The sequence below is a fragment of the Rousettus aegyptiacus genome, unplaced genomic scaffold, assembly GCF_014176215.1.
Source record: "Rousettus aegyptiacus isolate mRouAeg1 unplaced genomic scaffold, mRouAeg1.p scaffold_m13_p_1, whole genome shotgun sequence".
Lineage (NCBI taxonomy): Eukaryota > Metazoa > Chordata > Mammalia > Chiroptera > Pteropodidae > Rousettus > Rousettus aegyptiacus.
The window spans coordinates 143,388,019-143,393,704 of NW_023416284.1; the positions used below are offsets into that span (position 1 = coordinate 143,388,019).

Genomic DNA, 5,686 nt, shown 5'->3' on the forward strand with positions numbered 1-5,686 from the left:
CCCAGCTCTTGTCACCTGAACAATTTGTTAACGTTTTACATTGCTCTTCAAGTTGCTGATAGAAATACTCACCAAGCCTGAGCCAAACATTTACCTTGAACCTGCATGGGCAGTTACAAATATGCTTTGACAGTTATAAAGGATTTTGTTTTATACAGTTAGAAAGAAATGTCAAGATAGTGTTCTATATATTCAGTTTACTAATCCCTCACCTCCAGTTACTTTTCCATGATAGCCTGATCATAAGACAATCATAAGGCATGGCAGAGGGACAGGCTGAGGTATTATCTGGTGGTTTATTTCCTGGATTTTATCATGTATAGGTAAGTCATATCTCCTAGAATCAATTGAGCCCATGTCCTGTAAATAAATAAAAGATTATACTTCTCTCAACAAGGTGCAAAATGCAAAAGGCTCTTGGGCTTTCTAACAGTACTATGTTGTGCCTGGATCTAATAAACTCAAATTTCATATGCAAGCCTAGAATGGAAGGGAGAAGGGAGGAAGAATGAGGGTGTGATTGATGCTGGGCATGAACAAACTAGATGACTTGGAGCTAAGAAATGAAAACAAATTAGTCAGATGAATTGGGACTTGCCTAATCCCTGTCTTTCTAGGCTCTAGGAAGTGGGCAGGTCACTGAACTCTGGTTTCCTTTCTGCCAAGTGGGGATCTATATTACTATGCCTGGCTTAGTAGGTTAACATGGGAATAAAGGTGACACAATGGATAGGAAAGTGCTTTGCAAACTCTTAGCCAACAGATGTGTGTTGTTTTTATTAGGGAAGAGTCACTGGGCCTGTATTTCAAACATTCAGCAAGTCTTTCTCTATCACAAAGCATAATTCTTTCCATGAACAAGATCTTTTGATTCTGGTTGCAGAGAAAATCTTCTCCTGCCCCTAAGGCAAGGCCACCTCTATGCCCATCTCAGCACCACTGGCAGTGAAAAATATCTGAATGTAAAACATTTTAAAGAGTAATTTATATTTTTCTGAAGGCAGAGGGGTTCATCCTGGAAGGAGGAATTATACTTCTTCAAAACACAGGGAAATGCCCTCGAATCCTCTTTAGACAACCCTCCTTCCAAGGCTTTCCCTTCTTACATTTTTCATCCCTACGTGGATAATTTTTTGATGCTTCTCTCTGCCCATAGCACCCAAAGCCCAAAATGACCCAGAAGCTCAGCTTTGCAGGTGCATTAGGGGAAATTTGTGAATACTTAATTTTTCCCCATGACACTTAATTTTCCAGGTCACAGCTGCCCCTGCCCTGAAGCTACATAAGTGTTGTATAAGATTCAGAGGGGTGGCAAAGAGGAAAGATAAATATCTTCAAGACTTCACCTTCTACTCTTCTTCAGCTCCTGGGGAGAGCTTGCTAACCCAAGAGAGCTGCCTGCTCTCAGAAACTGGAGTCCCTGGGTGGGCTGTTGGCACCACGCTTTGGCCCACTACCTCCCTACTCTCCCCATAATAACCACTGCTCAACAAGTTTGAGTCCCCAGGCAGGTAAGTGGCTCATAAATTGTTCGGTAAAGGGTAGCTGTTAAGATTACTAATAGCATGCTATGTGCTGTGGAATATTTAAGGTAAATATGACCCAACTTGCCTTGGAGAAGTTTAAGATCTATCAATCCAGGTAGACAGTGTTTCTTATATTCTAATACAAAACTTTATGTCTGGCGAGCCCTCAGGAAAACGAAGGTCTAGACTTCTGCCTTTCAGCAAGAAGATATCTTTAGTTTGCATATACTTGAGACTTGGATAGGTTGAGTAATTTTCTCAAAGTCACACATTTGACTGGGACAAGAACCAGGACTTCCCCTAGACTCTCGGGTCTCTGTAAGACAACTTTCATATACCTTATTCTTCAGAAAGTAATATTTGCTATCTAAAAGTGTCAAGTACAAAGTTGTGAAAAATGATCACTTTATTGTTTTGACTCCTCTTAAGATATTTGGTTAATGTCAAATTGAGGCTAATTCCCAGAGGTGTTTCCAAACCAATGGTGAGCCAGGAGACAGAGGATGAAGTGGATGGCATCCATCCAGAGGAATATAGATGTATGTTAAGGGGAGGAGATGTAATAAACAATGTAACAGCAATTTGACAACAAAGGGAAGAGTTTGAATGTATTAACAGTATTTTTCTTTCAGTATTTTGTGGTAGAATAGAAAAAGGAAGAGAAGCAGGAAGTGGCTTCAAGGAATGTTAAGTACAAAGACATATTGATTAAGAAATATGAGTTGGTGCATGAAATAAAAAAAAAAAAAAAAAAAGCCAGATCGGGTTAGACTCTGCCACTTCAAAAAATTAGAAGATGAAGATTTTCCCTTCCTTCCTTTAGTTCTCTCTGGTTGTCAAGCAGGCACTCTTTCTCATAATACACACATGATAACACACACACACACACGTGGGGTAAATATTATGAATGCAGCACAAACCACCACATCAAAGCTCATCATCATATTTCAAGGTCGATACAACTCCAGAACTTGAGACTATTTATTCGAAGAGCTTTTCAAATGTTACAGGATACAAAAGACTCTGAACTTTTTGATTTCTTGTCTTTAAGCTCAGTCGAAAGATCTTTTTCTTCTTCCCCTACCTCCCTGAGATGGAAGTACGTGATATCATTAGTAGTTTTAAAATGGCGAATAGTGCAGTGCTGTTCAATTGACCACAGGCTGGATTCCTGGTGGTGAAAACATCACATGAGGGATCTGCTTAGAAAAATCCAAATCGGTATTGACTATACTTTCTTTGACCTCCCTCAGCATCCTTCTTCACACACTCTTTTCGGATTCATCTTTTTATTTTCTTTTAATTAGCAGAGTATTTTTTAATAGTTTTAGGTTTATAAAAAAAATGAGTAGGAAGTCTAGAGTCCCCACATATCCGCTCCTGCCTCTCCCGGGCCCCCTGCTATTAACACCATGCCAGAGTGTGGTACATTGGTTACAGCTGAGGGGCTAACATTAGAACATTATTATTAACTAAAGTCCATAGTTTCTATTAGGCTTCACTCTTTGTGTTGTACAGTTCTGTGGGTTTGGACAAATGTATAATGACACCAATCCACCTTTATAGTGTCCCCCAGGGTAGTTTTACTGCCCTAAAGATCCCTTGTGCTCCACCCATTTATCACTTCATTCCCCTAACCCCCGGCAATCACTGATCATTTTATAATCTCTATAATTTTGTCTTTTCCAGAATGTTACATAGTTGGAATCATATAGTATGTAGGGTTTTCAGATTCTTTTACCTAGCAATATATATACATTTAAGGTTCCTCCATGTCTTTGCATGGTTTGATAGCTCATTTCTTTTAAGTATTAAATGATATTCCATTGTCTGGATGTCCCGCAGTTTATTTATACATTCACCTCTTGGAGGATATCATAGTTGCTTCCAAATTTTGGCAATTATGAATATGGCTGCTGTATATATCTGTGGACAGGTTTTCATGTAGGCATCTTTTTGACTCCTTTAGGTAAATACCAAGGAGTATGATTAATGGATTCTACCACGAGTATGTTAATTTTGTAAGAAACTGCTAAGCTGTCTTCTGAAGTGACTGTACCATTTTGCATTCTTACGGCAATGAGAGAGAGTTCCTATTGCTCCACATCTTTGTCAGCATTCGGTTTTGTCAGTGTTTTGGATTTTAACTATTCTAATAGTTGTGTAGTGGTATCTTGTTGTTGCTTTAATATGCAACTCGCTAATGATATATGATGTCAGGTATCTTTCCATATTCTCATTTGCCATCTGTACATTTTTTTTGATAAAGTACCTGTTCAGATCTTCTGTGCATTTTTTTAAGTGAGTTGTTTCCTTATTTTTAAGTGGATTCTATCCTTTATCAGATGTGTCTTTTCCAAATGTTTTGTCCTATCCTGTGACTTGTCTTTTCATTCTCATAAAGGTCCCTCTATTTTTCTAAAGCACTGTGTTCTCTATCCTGTTCCTCCCTGTTTCCTTGGAAAAATCTTCTGTGTTTGTCTGGAAACTAAAGAAACGGAAGGCTCTATATCTAAAATCTCAGGGCCCTAGGAAGAAAGTCGCACAAACCTGAGACCCGAAACAACCTGAAAATCCAAGTCCTAAGGAGAATCAACTACTAGCAGCTACAGCACTGAGCCTGGGAAATAGAACCTGCTTGTGCCTCCACTGAGCCTAGAATGAAGCATTGTGAAAGAATCTGGAGGCCATGAGTAGATTTTTAACTCTCAGAGGGAGCGCTCTAAGCACAGTGATTCTACAGTGATTCTCAGTTGCCATCCTCTCCTTTCACAGGGTCAGGGAAAGCTGTGGTTGATAAGTAGGCAGACCATCTAGCTTCATCAGCACATGAACACTGCATGAAAAAAAATTAATGAATCAAATCTAAGAGAGTTAAAAAGGAACACAGTTATATCTCACCAATAAGTCCATTATCTTCCATATTGGCTCAACTCTGGACTATATCAAACAAATTGATGGTGCTAGCTAACACAGCCCAGACCACCAGAAGAGTCAGCATGGGGGGATCACGTGCAGTCACATATGCACTTAAGCACAGAGAGTTCAGAAAAACCAAGAAAGTAATCCAAGTAACAGAGGCCCAAGGAGTGGTGATCCCAAAGAGAAGTCTGAAATATCCTTTCTAAACTTCATAGTCTCACATTTGCCCTGATTACCTTGTGAAAACAGGATGAACTCGTTGGGTAGGTTTTACCCATGTGTTGGCTTTTCCACTGTTGCCAAATATAGGTTCCAGGAATTGCATTTGATCACTCACTTACTCTTCTGTGTTTTTTAGACTCTATTAGGCACAGTGGATTACAGGAAAAGAAACCTTTTTACAGCATAACGGGAGGCACCTATAAAATCAGCTGTAATGGATCCAGTCTGATAGGGCAAGACCAAGAAGATTCACCTAAAAGGTAAACTGCCCCCCCCCATATACATAACTCAAAATAAGAATAAAATTAAATAATATATAAATGTTGGAGAGTTAAAAATATTCTATTTCTTATGACTATATCAACGCTTTTATATTTGTATATTAAATAATATACCAAAATAACTCTCTCTCTCTCTCTCTCTCTCTCTCTATCTCTCTCTCTCTCTTTCTCTCCCTCAGCCGCTGGTGACCTCAACATGGGCCGTGCAGCTGACTTGAATGACTCCTTTTGAAAGAACCCAGCAACACCCTGGGTTTCATTGGGCGACTACCCGAAACCCAAGAATGGACCATCCCAGCCCTGAGGTCATCAAAGAGTATTAAAAAAGACCACTGATTGACATTTTCATGGTCTGCCCTACCTTTTCTATTATAAACTTAGATAAACATATAATGATGACGTGTTTATAGTGGTGGCTGAAGGAGGAAGAGCATCTCAAAATACTGCAGAGATTTTTGTGCTTGTTACTAAATACTCCTTCCAGGTAGCTGACAAATCTGTAAAAATAAGACATTTGTGTCTATTAATACTAAATATGACTGAATTGTCACATGTTCTGGCTTCTTTGCATTTTGACCAGTAATATGTTAAATTTTTAAAACATAAATTTTTAGACACTTTCAGAGTTGGGAAACATTAATTTTCTACCCAAACTGGAAAAATGTGATTTCTTTTTCTGGAAAGATTTATCCTTCAAAGTTATGATTCGTATATACAATGGACTTTTACTCAGAC

The 5,686-nt window shown here is 38.8% G+C and overlaps 1 long non-coding RNA gene across 1 annotated transcript; it reads left to right on the forward strand.

Annotated features, from left to right (window-relative positions):
* The first annotated feature begins 1,329 nt into the window (after positions 1 to 1,329).
* LOC107516208 lies at positions 1,330 to 5,391 on the forward strand. Its single transcript, XR_001598216.1, has 3 exons — positions 1,330 to 1,511; positions 4,807 to 4,930; positions 5,131 to 5,391. It is a non-coding gene; the product is annotated as an uncharacterized LOC107516208 (long non-coding RNA).
* Positions 5,392 to 5,686: the final 295 nt, after the last annotated feature.